The sequence below is a fragment of the Furipterus horrens genome, unplaced genomic scaffold (genome assembly GCF_987537825.1).
Source record: "Furipterus horrens unplaced genomic scaffold, mFurHor1.1.pri manual_scaffold_5, whole genome shotgun sequence".
Taxonomy (NCBI): domain Eukaryota; kingdom Metazoa; phylum Chordata; class Mammalia; order Chiroptera; family Furipteridae; genus Furipterus; species Furipterus horrens.
Genome location: NW_028327175.1, coordinates 66,985,300 through 66,999,890, shown reverse-complemented (window position 1 = coordinate 66,999,890; position 14,591 = coordinate 66,985,300).

Genomic DNA, 14,591 nt, shown 5'->3' with positions numbered 1-14,591 from the left:
CAGATATAACAAAATGAATCAGGGTTGTTTAGGCACTTATGATGAGAAATAGCAGAGGCAGACATGATCTGAAGGAAAGAAAATAAGTACATATGTAAATAAAAAATAATAAATTCTGTTAACTCCTTATATAAAGACAAGAACTCAGACTACACTTTAGAATACAATTCACTATATAGAGTGGCACACAATATCTCACCACGCTGTGTCATGTGTAACTGAATAGCCTAGACAAGTATAAACCTGTTGCTGGTCTTCAAGGTCATCCCCCACCCATCCCCACTCGAGGGAGGTTTGCTCTCAGCCAATGGAGAGCACTAGTGCTTCCCTTGATCCAGGCTCAATCCAGCCTAGAGTGGTCACATTAAAATAAGCTGTACAGAAAAAACTTGACGTGATAGAAGAAAACTATCTGCAGTTTTGAAATCAGCATGCCTACTTAAGTCTAAAACAGGTGAAAAATCAAACGCAACAGGAATTATGTTAAAAATTGTTCCCCTGTGTTATCTTTAGAGATTACTAGAGCACCCACTCATTGTTCTGAAAATTGGTAAAGGAAATAATTTAGAATTTACCTTACTCCTATTTTATAAATTATATTAGTGTAAGGAAATAATATGAGATAAGAAAATCTTATTTATGGAGACTACAGATAGATCAGAGCTTCTGTAAGCTGATACTGTTATAATAGTAGAGAAGAAATAATACATAAAAGAGCAGGAATTTTGTTGAAATCCCTTAAGCATAATTTTCTTAAGTCTCTTAAGATCTCTTAAGTCCCTTAGATTAATTTTCTGAAAGTCTCTTAATATTAATAATTTTCTTAATTTCCCTCGAGTGCAAATACATTCATTTTTCCTTGTGATCCTCCAAAGGTTTAAGAAGAGCACAGGCCTCAGCTCTGAGCTCCTCTGGCCCATGCTTCCTTCTAGCATGTGACCGCATTGGCTGTATAAAATAGAGGTTCATCGGGGAGGAACATGAAGAGTCCCACTTTGTTGTATCCTTATCACATGTGTATTCTCAGTATTTGGGGAGGCAATCTTTAATTCGACCCCAAACATCATTCTTGCTAATTTTTCAACCCAAAGCAAATCTTTATATCTTAGCTTAATAAATCCTCACTAATTTTCAAAATGACTCCCATCTAAATTCTCATGTGATCATTAATGATGTTTTTGTGATCAACATTACTCAACTGAAATGTAATTAGAAAGAGGTTGTTTCTGTAGACATTGTGGATATAGGGTGGAAAGACTCCTTTTTGGAGGGGGAAAGAGGGAGAAAAAAAAGTGGAAAAAGGAATAGATTTGAATGTAAAATAAAAATAACAAATTGATGGAGGTTAAAGGGGAAAAAAGGTTGAGGAGGTTCATCATAAAATGAGAGAAAAGATGAGAAAGAGATATACAGAGGTAATCTATTAAAAAAAGAACATATATGTAAAAGGAAAAAAGATCAAAGAGGAAGAAATGAGACAGAAAAGAAAAATGGTAGATTCAATGAATTCTGAAGTATGTTAATTGAGTTAAACCACTAACACCTCATTGTGCTGTCCATTTAATCTGTGGCTTTTAAAATAAATTACAATCCATAGTTTATTATCTCTTTGCTTTGAGAGGCTAGTTAGCATTTGTACAATTAAACAGTATTCAGGACTCCTCAGCTGTTCTTATCAACCCTTCAAGTGGCCATAAATGCATGTAGACAAAGCAGTCCTTTGGGGGAGATGCTTCCACTGCAAAATTGGAGCAGTTTTTCTTAAAGTGCAGAACCAGAGGCAGCCAGGATCCTTAGTAAATACAGATTGGGGGGGGGGGGGGACTGCCAGAACACACTAAATCAGAATTTCTGGAGGAGGTACCCAGGAAATTGCATTTTTAACATGAATCTTAGCTGCTTCTTATATACACTGAAGTTCTTTCTATCAGGAAATGTAGAGCCAAGATACAGGCCATATAATTATCTGAAGGGCTTACTTTTATCAGCTATTGGATCAGTACCTTCCAGAAGGAAATAAAAAACATCAGACTTCTGGCTAAGATGGAGGCCTAGACAGATATGCTGCATCTCCCTCCACAACTAAGAAGGAATATAACTACCTCAAGTCTATAGACAACCAGAAGTTCCAGAAAACCAAACTGCATGGAAATCCAACAAACAAAGATATAAAGAAGAAATACTCATCAAGACAGGTAGGAGGGGTGGAGCAGTGGTGGAGAGGTTGCAGTGTGGAGGTGGTGGCAGCCTCGGCAGAAGCAGCAGGCTAACAGAAAGCACAGTCACACATTTTAAAACATAGGGAGGGACACCTGGGGAACACTCCCAGCACCAGACCAGATTGCAGAGCCCATGGTTCCAGTGCTGGGGAAAATAAAGCCTCATTGATTCTGACTATGCAAACCAGTGGGTGTAGGAGTAGAGGAAGAAACTGCCAGTCTCTCAGAAGAGTCTGCTTGTTTAAAGGGCCCCCATGGCCCTAGAATGTCCAAAGACCCACCCACTCTGGGAGCAATGGACAGGGCTATAGCTAGAAGGGCACCAGTCCCACACAGTAAGCAGGAGAAGTGCCTGGAAAAGGGACAAGTGCTGAGCAAGCGGCATTGTTCCTTCTCAGACCCCTCCCCCACATATAACACCACAACGTGGTGAAGCAGGTTGCTCTGTACTGATGAATACCTAAGGTTCTGCCACTTACAATGTAACAAGTATGACAGCTCTACCTAAGGCACAGAGGCAAACAAAAACTGGAGCCTGTCAAGCTGAGGAGACAGAAGTATGGTACAAAAGAGGGAATAAATTAAGGTTTCAGTGATAGAACTAAGTGATGAGGAGATAGCCTACCTAACAGATGAAGAGATAGCCAACCTAACAGACATAGAGTTCAAAACATTGGTGTTAAAGATGCTCACAGGCTTGACATATATGCTTAAGTATGGCAAATGCATAAGGGAAGAATTGAAGTCTATGCTAAATTAAATGAAGAAAAATCCACACAAAACCAATGGTGAAGGGAAGGACACTAAGGTTCAAATCAATGATTTGGAACATAAGGAAGAGAAAAACAGTCAACTAGTGCAGAATAAGGAAACAAGAGTTGAAAACAATGAGGAAAGGCTTGGGCACCTCTGGGACAATTTTAAACATGTCAACATCCAAATCATAGAGGTTCCAGAAGGAGAAGAGGAAGAGCAAGAAATTGAAAGCTTATCTGAAAAAAAATAATGAAGGAAAACTTCCCAAATTTAGTGAGGGAAATAAACATACAAGTCCAGGAAACACAGAGAGTCCCAAAGATGCTAGACCCAAAGAGGACCACATCAAGACATATCATAATTAAAATGCCAAAGGTTAAAGATAAAAAGCAAATCTTAAAAGCATAGAGAAAAGCAGAGAGTTACCCTATAAGGGGGGGGGGGGCGGGCTGTAAGACTATCAGTTAATTTCTCAAAAGAAACTTTGCAGAGAAGAAGGGACTGGAAAGAAGCATTTAAAGTGATGAAAAGCAAGGACCTACAACTTATATTACTCTATCCAGCAAAGCTATCATTCAGAATGGAAGGGCAGATAAAGTGCTTCCCAGATAATGTAAAGCTAAAAGAGTTCATCATCACCAAGCCATTATTATATGAAATGTTAAAGGGGCTTATTTAGAAAAAGATCAAAACTATGAACCCTAAAATGACAACAAACTCACAACTATCAACAACTGAATCTAAAAAATAAAAACAAAATCCAACTAAGCAAACCAGAATAGGAACAGAATCATAAGTATGGGGATCATTTGGAGGGTTATCAGCTGGGAGAGGGAGGGGGATAAATGGGGAAATGGTGCAGGGACTAAGAAGTTTAATTTGTTTGTAAAAAAATAGGGGGAAGTTAAGAATAAAATAGGAAAGGGTGAAGCCAAAGAAATTATATGCACGACCTATAGACATAAACTAAGGGGGGTGGGACTGTTGGAGGGAAGGGGGTTACTTGGCAGAGGGGAGCAAAGGGAAAAGAAATTGGGACAACTGTAACAAAATAATCAATAAAATATACTTTAAAAAAGTCATCTGCCATCCCTGGTCATCCGTAGCATGAGTTCAAAGAAAGACCCTTCTGTTCTGAATCACAAAGTCTTCTTTAACTTCCTTCTGAAACTGGTCGACCAAAGAAAATATGGGTATCTTTAAGTTTAATAGAAAATTAAATTATAAAATTCAAAGGGTGTTTCTTTCTTTCTCAGGTATTCACCCTATCTTCTTTATTTCACACACACACACAAAGGGGAGAATAGGAATATTAAAATAGGAACATGAGTTTATTTGAAGAGCCTTAGAGAAATTTTGCTTTAGGGTCACAAAGACCACGGAAGCATGGTATCTTATTTAAATGAAAGTCCTAATGCAATTTATTTCCAAGATCCAGTAGGGGCTTGCATCTGTTACATAGACATCAGCCTTCCTCTCTAGAAACACTCAGCTCTGTAATGAAACACACTTTCACTCGCGGGAGAGGCTACAATCCATATGACTCATTTACTGCTTATTCTTGGAGAGAATCTTGATGGGAATCATGTGACAGACAAAACAACTATAGATTTTGGGGAGACTAGTTGAATGAGATCTGACTGATTGTTTGAAAACCACATTTGTCATTGCATCAAATATCTTTGGACAAATGCCCAAGAAAATATCAAATTTGGAGTCTAGTTTGTTGGGCAAAGCCCATGGCGATTTCTGCTCTGTATTTTGGAAAGTCTCAGAAGTTCTATGTAAAACCCAGCTGACATGGTATTGAAGGGGTATGATTGAAGTTATAAATTCTGAATGAAACTGAACCTACCCAATTCCTAATCAGATCTAGAATCCCCCTAAACTATAAGTGAGGAAGAAGCAAGATGTTCTCTACAGTGACTTTATAGGCTCATTCATTTGTTTACCCTGATATAAAATAAGACTGCTAATATTTGTTCTATTAACTCTCATGTGGTTGTGAAAACTATTTAAGATTATTGCCAGTGGAAATAGGATTCTTTCATGGAGTCAGTTCTTGCAAAGGCCCCAAAAAAGCATTTGGGGACCCACACATAGGAGGAGGTGAGCAATGGTGGCAAGGTTTATTGGAGCAGAGACAAAGGACTGTCCCCAGGTGCTCCAAGTCTCATCCACAACCTGGTGGCTCAGCTCCATCCTGTTGTGGAAGAAGTCCAGCCTCTGGGGCCACAAGCCTGCACTCATGCCTATCACCCCACGAGAGCCAGGACCCAGAGATGCAGAACTTCTCTGTGCTTCATTTCCTCATCCCCATATCTGCCACCAAGGCTGTGCTTGAGCTTGCATTTGAGCCTGCACAGCAGCCAGGCCCACAACGCTACAATGAAGAGAGAATACTACAATAAAAGATCCAACAAACCTGGGGCCTTGTTAAGCTTTCATATTGGGCTTGATAAAGAGCAGTCCTTCTTTCAGACTAACCAACCTTTTTTCTGTATCTCAGCAGGCTTGTGCTGGGCCCTCCCCCTGAGCCATCTTGGCTTCGACTGTACATGCACCCAGCATTGTCCCTTTACTGGTTTCTTCTGGTCCCCCCCACACCCCCACACTGGCCAGTAATTCACAATTGCAGGAACAGACCTGTTGTTCCCTGAGGAGATCAGAAAATTGTCTGCTGGGGGATTAAGTGCTCTTGGGTGGAGGATGTGGCTGTCCCCTAGGGTGTATGAAGCTGTAACTTCCAGACTGAATCAGGTTTAGGTTTAGCCAGTTTTGCTTCCTTCTCTTTTGTTAATATCTAACTAGCTGACTACAATAACAAGATTAACTTCCATGAAAATACTTTTAAATCCATACAGTATAAGTTAGGGTGTGATCATGTGATACCATTCAGGATAGCTGTTTCAAATACTGTGTCTATATAAAAATTCCACTGAGAAATTTATAAATTAATCTTTTACAAATACACTTGGTAAATATCACTTATAAAAGTGATTATGCACAAGAAGGTGGTTACTGTTCATTCAGTATCTACTGACTGTTTCCTCCTATCCTCTATACATCTCATTTACATTCAGGGTATCCAGGACTCAGTGATGTCCCACTGTCTCCTATAATTTATTGGCTCTTGTTATTCACAGAAGGTGGTTGAATACAGCAAAATGGCTACTTTTAAATTGTGCATGTGAAAATTTTTTATGTCCAATTATTGTGCTAAAATTTGGAAAGCATGAATATTGCTCTCATTTTCTTCTTATATTGCTCAACTTCCATAGATACAGTGACTTCCATGTAGGGTTTTCTCACCTAGGTTTGTCCAGGCAAAAGGAAACTTAGAGTTGAAAGCAAATGCTCTTCGTGGTAATGCATTTATTTCAACCTAACAAACACTGCTTTAGCATTTCATATATGCCAAATATTATGTTCTTCACAGCAGCTACCAAAGAAGAAGAAGATAGCTGTTTGCCCTCAAGTCACTTACATGCCACTGGTATATAAATAATTCATGACAAAGAGCTATAATGTAATTCTAATGGAGTTACAACTTTATTTACACTGCACTTAAATGTGCTCAGAAAATATATCTTCTTTTTTATGTATTACCAATCTTAGTTTCTAATAGTGGAGTAAACATAAATATTAAACTTGGTCAACATAATAAAATGTTTTTATAAAAGTCTCTTTTAATACTCAGACTCTTCTATATAATACTCCACTCTGCCTTTACTCAACTCCAGGAAGGCATCTATGTTTGTTAATGGTAGTTTATTTAACTTCACAATATTAGTGGAAAGAAAACATCCTTGCTTGTGCAAGGATTCTTATCTCTGTAGGGTTGGAGTTTCTAGGGCATTTTAGTAAAAATGTCATTCCCTGGACAACACAGTGGTTCCTGCTGCTCACTTCTTTTGTGTTTATCAGCTTGGTTGGGCTTCAGTGACATCTTAATGTCTGAGTGGGTCCTAACCCTGGTACGCTCACTAAAATTGCAAACATTCTGATTCTCTACTCCTTTGTTCACCACAGATTCATTCCTAGACTTAGCCTATCAGACAGCCTGCGCTGTGGAGTCATCTAGGCTCTGATCCATGGAATGCCCATAGACTCTGTTACATTCAGTATTCTCCCCCTCCTCCCCCAATATGAAACAAGGAAGACAATCTGCTGCCTCACAACCAAAACCAGCCAAGGGTAACTCATGAATGCTAAGTATGTCATCTCTACCTGTCTGCAACACTCTGTTCTTTATCAGACAGCTCCAGGTCAGTTCCAGACTGAATCCCACATGGGAAGAGGAGCCAGAGTTTCTCCAATTCCAGTGTTGCCCTCTAACATCTAACATACTGTTCTAAGATTTTATTTTAGAGGAACAACACTGGGACTAACACGTCTTGGTCAGATGATTCTCTTACTCTGCTCCCTTTGTTCCCATCATTTTTTGAGTTCAGAAGAAGCAAATTTTTCTTTCCAACAGAGATATCAGCTTCTTTCACATGGAGAAACCTTATGGCAGACAGAGAAACTGGTTTACTACTGATGACATAAAAAAAGTTTTTCCTGTTATATTACTTTCATATTTCAAGATAGTTAAGATAGTTTAACTATGCAATTCCTTTCACAATACCTCCTAGAAACTATAAACATTCTTGGTGCTCCATGTTCACCTTAGAGGTGATGCCATTCCATCTAAATCCTGTTTCCTTCCCCATGGCCCACTTCACTGGCTCAACCACATGTATCATGGCACTAATCCATGATACTACTATGACTTTTCCCCCCATATATTAAGAACATTTAACATGACTTTTTAACCCAGAAATTGATTAAGCAACCTATGTTCCTGCTTCATTTCTGCTAGAAGCAGCATCTTTATTTCTCTGTGTGAGCATGCAGTCCAGACAGAGAAGAGCCTTGACAAAAAATCTGAAGTAAATATGTTTCAAATAGTTAAAAATACTGTAGCCCCATTTTAGAGATACACAAATGAAGTGGTGTGTAATGATTCTAACACAACCCCCAGAATCATTCTACCCAAACTGCACAGGGATAGGTTGTAAAAGGACTTTGAAAGATCAACAGGAGATACTGTGTTAACCTGGGAGGAGGAGGGATGTCCTTGAACTCAGAGATCATGTCTTTATCTCTGCATTCTTCATACACCTCACATAACTCCTTTTGCGTTGTAGGAACTGTTAAGTATTTGATGAACTGAATTTAGTGAAATCAATATGTCATTACTTGATTTCATACTGAATAAGTAAAAGTTAAAGTCATTTCCTCAGCCCTTGATGATATAAAAGCATATTCCTATGCAAAACTTCTCATGAAATCTAAGGCAGAACCTGAGTTTTGGGAAGCTGGGCTTATTTTCATTTCTACTGAAAAGGAATGTACTTAAATCTAAAAGGCCTAAGAGGCTACCACTATGTTTGGTTCCCACAACCCATTTCATAAATATTTTCATGAACTATGGCTTTTGTTTCCTGTTGTTAAAGGAAATCTGGGGTATTTCTCTCATTGGAAAGAGAAGTCTTTGTTGCAGTTCCAATCAGCCTCTTTCACTGACTGATTCTGTAGTCACCACAAGCAAATCGGTGCAGGTGGTTGTGAGTCTGAAATTCAGCTTTAGGGAGAGCAAATCAATGATTTGCTTTAAGAAAAAATAACTACCTTGAGGCTCAAAATTAAAATTCAAGACAATAAATGAAAGTAGTATATATCACGATCAGGAATTATATTAGCGACTCAAAGAGCTGAGAAATTCAACATTGTTTAGTCTTACCTTTATTTTTTTAAGTGTTCTCTAGGTTTTTTTTTAAAATAAAGTCATCTAAGTTTTCTTTGTCTGAAGCAGTGCTGTAAACTCAGCAGAAGAATGAAACACCCAAAAAAGCAATTTAGTCAAAAATGTCACATTGATCAGAACAGACCATCTACATGAGAACACAACAGGCAGAATTTAACTATACCAGTTACACACCACAGTGACCCAAGTGATTTGAGACATCCTAGAAATGGTCTTTAGAATACTTGAATTAATGTATTCAGGTATAGTTTTGAAATACATAAAAAGAAGTCAATAGAATCACATGTTTACTTTAGCAGAGACTGCAAAAATGTTTGGGAAGAAATGAAGAAGCACGCACTTGTTTTTACAGCAACAAAAAGTAGTAGAATTACTTTTACATTACAGCCAATATAAATTAGGTAAAAAGAAACAATACAGATTAGTCAAAAGAGTATTAGCTTTGCATTTGAACTAACTTGAATATAACAATGCTGCAATTGACAAAAATCCAAAAGTTAGATTTTCTTGATGATGCTGAGGACAAAGATCACTCAGATATTGCTGGAGGGAATTCAAAATGGAAACCCATAAGAAAGGAAATGTGGCAATAGCTAGCAAAATCATAAATGCTCTTACCTTTGGTATAACAATCTCTCCTAGATACCACAGAAAAACTTCAAAAGATTCACAGAAATATTTGTCAATTAGACCACTATTATTTATAATAACAAATGGCTGAGAGTAACCATTAAAAAGGAACTTGAATAAATTATTGCATATCCATACAATAATATATATATATATATATATATATATATATATTTAAATACATAATAACTAGTACATATTGCTATGGAGATATTGCCAGTACAAATACCTAAGTGAATAAGCAATGTAAAGAAAGTTTGCCTAGTATTCTACTATTTATCTGATGGTGATCCTATTAATATTACTATATTTTTTAATGGAAGACTAATTCAAATACTTTCAAATCCATAAGTTCATAATGATTTTTAAAACAATCTCTTGATTATTAAGGAAGATGCTATATAATTAATTCAATATATTTCTTTTTTTAAATGTGTTTTATTGATTATAATGTTACATTTGTCCCAATTTCCCTTCCCTCTGCTCTCCTCCACCCGGTGGCCCCCCTCCCTCCAGTTGTCCCCCCCTTTTAGACCATGTCCATTAGTTGTGCATATAGTTCTTCTCAACCTCTCTGTCTATTCCATTCCCTCCTACCATGTTCCTTAATTCCTATATCATCTCCCTCCCTCTCCCCCTTCCCTGCTGACCTCCCCCCCCAATATGCTCCCCATACCTATAGTTCTTTTCCACTCTCGTTGCCTGTTTAGTTTGCCTTTGTTTCAATTCCCTAGCTTCTGTTGTTGTTTCTTGTGATGCAGTTTTCAATTTAGTGTTCATAGTTTTGATCCTCCTTTTTCTAAACCAGTCCCTTTAACATCTCATATAACAGTGGTTTGGATCTGATGAACTCTTTCAGTTTTATTTTGTCCTGGAAACACTTTCTCTGCCCTTCTATTCTGAATGACAATTTCGCTGGATAGAGTATTCGTGGTTGTAGGTTTTGGATTTTCATTACTTTGAATATTTCTTGCCAGTCCCTTCTTGCCTGCAGGGTCTCCCTTGAGAAGTCAGCTGATAGTCTAATTGGGACCCCTTTGTACATGATTCTTTTCTTCTCTCTTGCTGCTTTTAAGATTCTCTCTTTATCTTTAACTTTTGACATTTTGATTATAATGTGTCTTGGAATTGTTCTCCCTGGGTCCAGTTTTTTTTTTAAATTCTCTGTGCTTCCTGGACCTGAAAGTCTATTTCCTTCCCCAAGTTTGGGAAGTTCTGCTTTATTATATTTTCACTTAAATTTTCAATTTCTAGTTCATCTTCTTCGCCCTCTGGCAAACCAATGATTCTTATGTTGGGCCTTTTGTAGCTGTCCCAGAGGTTCCTGATCCTCTCATCCATCATTTTCCTTGCTTCCTGTTTTTTCTCTCTGCACTGGTTGACTGTTTGTTCCTTCTTTGTGTTCTGGTTTGTTGATTTGAACTCTGGATTTTATTTCCTCACCATCTCTCTCGTATGTGGTTTTGTTCCTTTCAGTATGAGTGTTTTTCAATTCTTTCTCATCTTTTTCCAGATCTTTTGTTAATTCTGTAAGCCACCTGATAACAATGGCCCTGAACTGAGCCTCTGACAGGTTTCTTATTTGTTCATCTGTCAGATTCTTCATCTGTTGCCTGGTGAGCTGCGTCACCGGGATTTCTATAGTTGTCTGCCTCATTTTGACAGATGCGTTTTGTTTTCTTGGGCCGGCTATAGGGGGCGGTGCCTGTGTACTCGTCACAACCCAGCGACTGGCGGCGATGCGCAACTTTTCTTGCCAGTGCTTTGTCATCACTGCCCAGCGACCAGTGGCGATCTGCAACCTATTTCGCAGCCCTGTGGCGCTTTGTGTGGGGGCGGGGGTCCAAGATGGATTCACACAGTTATTCCGCTAGGAAACTGGGATCCGTCCTCCCGCCCCCTGGGCCTCACTGTTCGAGGTGATGTGGTGGCTGCTTCTCCCAGCGTTGGTCGCGAGCCGCCGGGGTTTGACTGCAGCCGGGATTGTCCTCCCTGCCGCTGGGATTGTTCTCCTTGCCGCTGTCCCTGGTGCGACCGCAAACAGCACCACCCACTTTCGCTCTTACCTGCCCAAAGAGCACCGCTTGTTCATAACTTCATACATTGGGCTTCCGTGTAGTTTTATTTTCTGGAATTTCTAGTTATCTTTTGTTTTGAAGTAGTTGTATTCCTCTCTAGTTGTAGAGGGAGGCCGAGCATGTCCGTCTAAGCCTCCATCTTGGCCGGAAGTCCATATATTTCTTAAAAACTAGATAAAGGAAAAACATGAAGCATTATTCTGGAATTTATGTATAAACTGGGTAAAACATAGTTGATGAGGGAAATTTTTTCTTTATAAAACTGTTTCAGCTAATAAGTAAGATTAATAGAATAAGGATGTCATGATTTTTAAGCCTGTGATGAAATAATAATAACTAGAAAAGATAAAAAGCACACAATGGGTCATTCTTGACATAAGTATTCAATATTGCCTATAAATGACTTTTTTAAAATGTAGAACCCCTACCTTATCAAGCCTCTAAATTGAACAGCAACTATATAGAACATGCAGGGAGAGCATAACATCTTAAACAACATAAGAGGGGTCCATCAGACTGTGGAATAACCTACCAAACAATTTTGTTATTTCAATAATTGAAGTCCAAAATTGAATTAAAAGAAAGGAAGATGTAGGTTAAAATACAGGAAAAAATACAATTTTACGAGCCAATTTCAACCTTATTTCAATCATAATCAAACAAGGTAAAAATGAGGCAGAGAAATTTGAGTTTCTTATATTTAATAATATTATAACATAATTTTAAGTGTTTTAATAGTATCATTGGTAAATCAATAATGTTTTTTACTTTTAGAGTTAAGTAACATGAGTATTTACTTCAAAATAAAATAGGGGGTGAAGGAAGGTGGGAAAAGAGATAGTTGAAATAAGATAGGCCAAGACTTGATAATTTTTTAAACTGAATTATGGGTACAAAAGAGTTCATCATACTGTTATTTCTAGTTTTGTATATGTTTAAAATTTTTAATAAGAGAAAAATTAATGTTGGTGTAGAAAATTAGTGCTGTGATTTGGACAAGTTATCTACCTTCCCGGGTATCTGTAAAAGGAGATACAATTTTCACAAGGCAGTTATTTGATAGGCAACCAGTTAATGCTGCTTCATTTATATTTTAATTAAAGTTCACTAAATATAGATGTATGGCATCTGACATAAAACTTGATATAACCCTGCAAGTTAAGTAAACTGTCAACAATACCTGTTGTATTAATAGAAAAACAGAAGCATGAAAACTTAACATTTGTTATGGGCGCTTATGATGAAAGTCAACATTAAATCTCAAAGTATTATTTTATAATAAAAATTTAAATATCACAAATTTGGGGGGTCAATGGTTTATTGTTTAATGGAGATAGAACATTTTATAAATATCACAAAGTCACAATGTTTATAATAGAAACTTCTGGTGTACTGAATCTTTTCCATTTGGTAAATAATGAGCTTTGACATGTGTTCTTCCTAAATATCACAAATTTACTTTAAAAATCACCCATACTTAGCATTTCTATCTATTTATGTGAAAAACAACAACAAATGCCTTGAATAAAAATAATAATAAGTACCAAGGGTAGATTTACTTGATGCATTTAAGATATGTGCTTTACAAAGTAAATATTTGTACCTCTGAGATTTGCTTGAGAATTACTATAAATACCAAAGCCATAAATGAGACACAAAAATTTGCTTAAAGCTTTACTCCTGTAAAAGGAAAGGTACTGAATGCATCTTTAAACACAACGTGTATTTTAAAACTAACTCTTCATACCCACACAGGAAAAGTATAACCCGGGGGCCTGTTAAGAGGGATTGAAATGTTCAGAGACAATTTTTTTTTATGGGCATCAGAAGAATAGCAAGGCACGTTGTAGTTACTCTGACATTTTCACAGGAGCTCATCAAAATTATAAATGTAAAAAGTGTTTGGTCAGTTAATTTCATAAATTATTGGCAGAAATGCCAGAAAATTACTTTCCATCCCTCCTTCATGTGACCCCAGGCATCACGGTTTTCTGTATTTTTCCATGTATCTTTCTTAGATAGTTACAAATTTTGTTTTAAACTAGAATATTTTTAATTTTCTGCAATCTCAAGCTACACACAAGCTCTACTTTCCAACGACAAAAAGAATCACTCTTCCAAGATTACTTTTTTAAAAATAATAGAAATAATTATAGAAAAAAGAACAAATGTGAAGTTATCATGATGCCTAATATTAAACTGTACTACAAAACCAGGGCACATCAGAGAAGGAAAACTCTGACTCCAAGAAACCTCCGCTGCCTTGCGGCATACCTCTTCAGGGGAAAGGCTAAGGGAGTAAACCCCGACAGAAAATCTGGAGCCGGAGTCCCTAAGGCGGTTTGACGTTGTAGTCAACACCGGCAACTCCTGCGGCGCACCTGAAGCCAAGCTGTATTGACTCCATCTTTCCCTTGGACCCTTCAGCTGCGAAGAGAGGGGGGGTCTGCTGCATGGGCAACAGCAGACCCTCCATATCACCCTGCCCAGGCTCTGTAGCTTCAGCTTCACTGGAGAGGACACTCCAGCATCATCGCAAGATGTCGATTCAACACGGGAGGAGACAGATACCGTGTCACTCCCGAGTCGGACTGCACAGCCATTCTCGGCGGTGCAGATAGACTCTTAAGAAGCTACACCATCGTCTCTCGAGACGGACGGCTGCCGACGCCGACGCCGACGACGACGACAAAACCAGAGCAAAACAGTGTGGTATTGGCACAAAAACAGACACAGAGATCAATGAAACAGAAAGCCCAGAAGTAAACCCACACTTATATGATCAATTAATCTATGATGAAGGATGCAAGAATATATAATGGGGAAAATAACAGTCTCTTCAATAAATGGTGTTAGAAAAACTGGACAGCTACATCCAAAAAAATTAAAAGCTATTTCCATACTTTTGTATTATTTTATATACAAAAAAATAATACTCTAAATGAGTTAAAGACTTAAATGCAAGACTAGAAATTATGAAAAAAAGAAAAAAGAAAAAAAAGGGAGTGGAAGCATAGGCAATAAACTCTTTGACATCAGTTTTAGCAATTTTTTTTTGGATATGTCTCCCCAGACAAGGGCACCAAAAACCAAAAT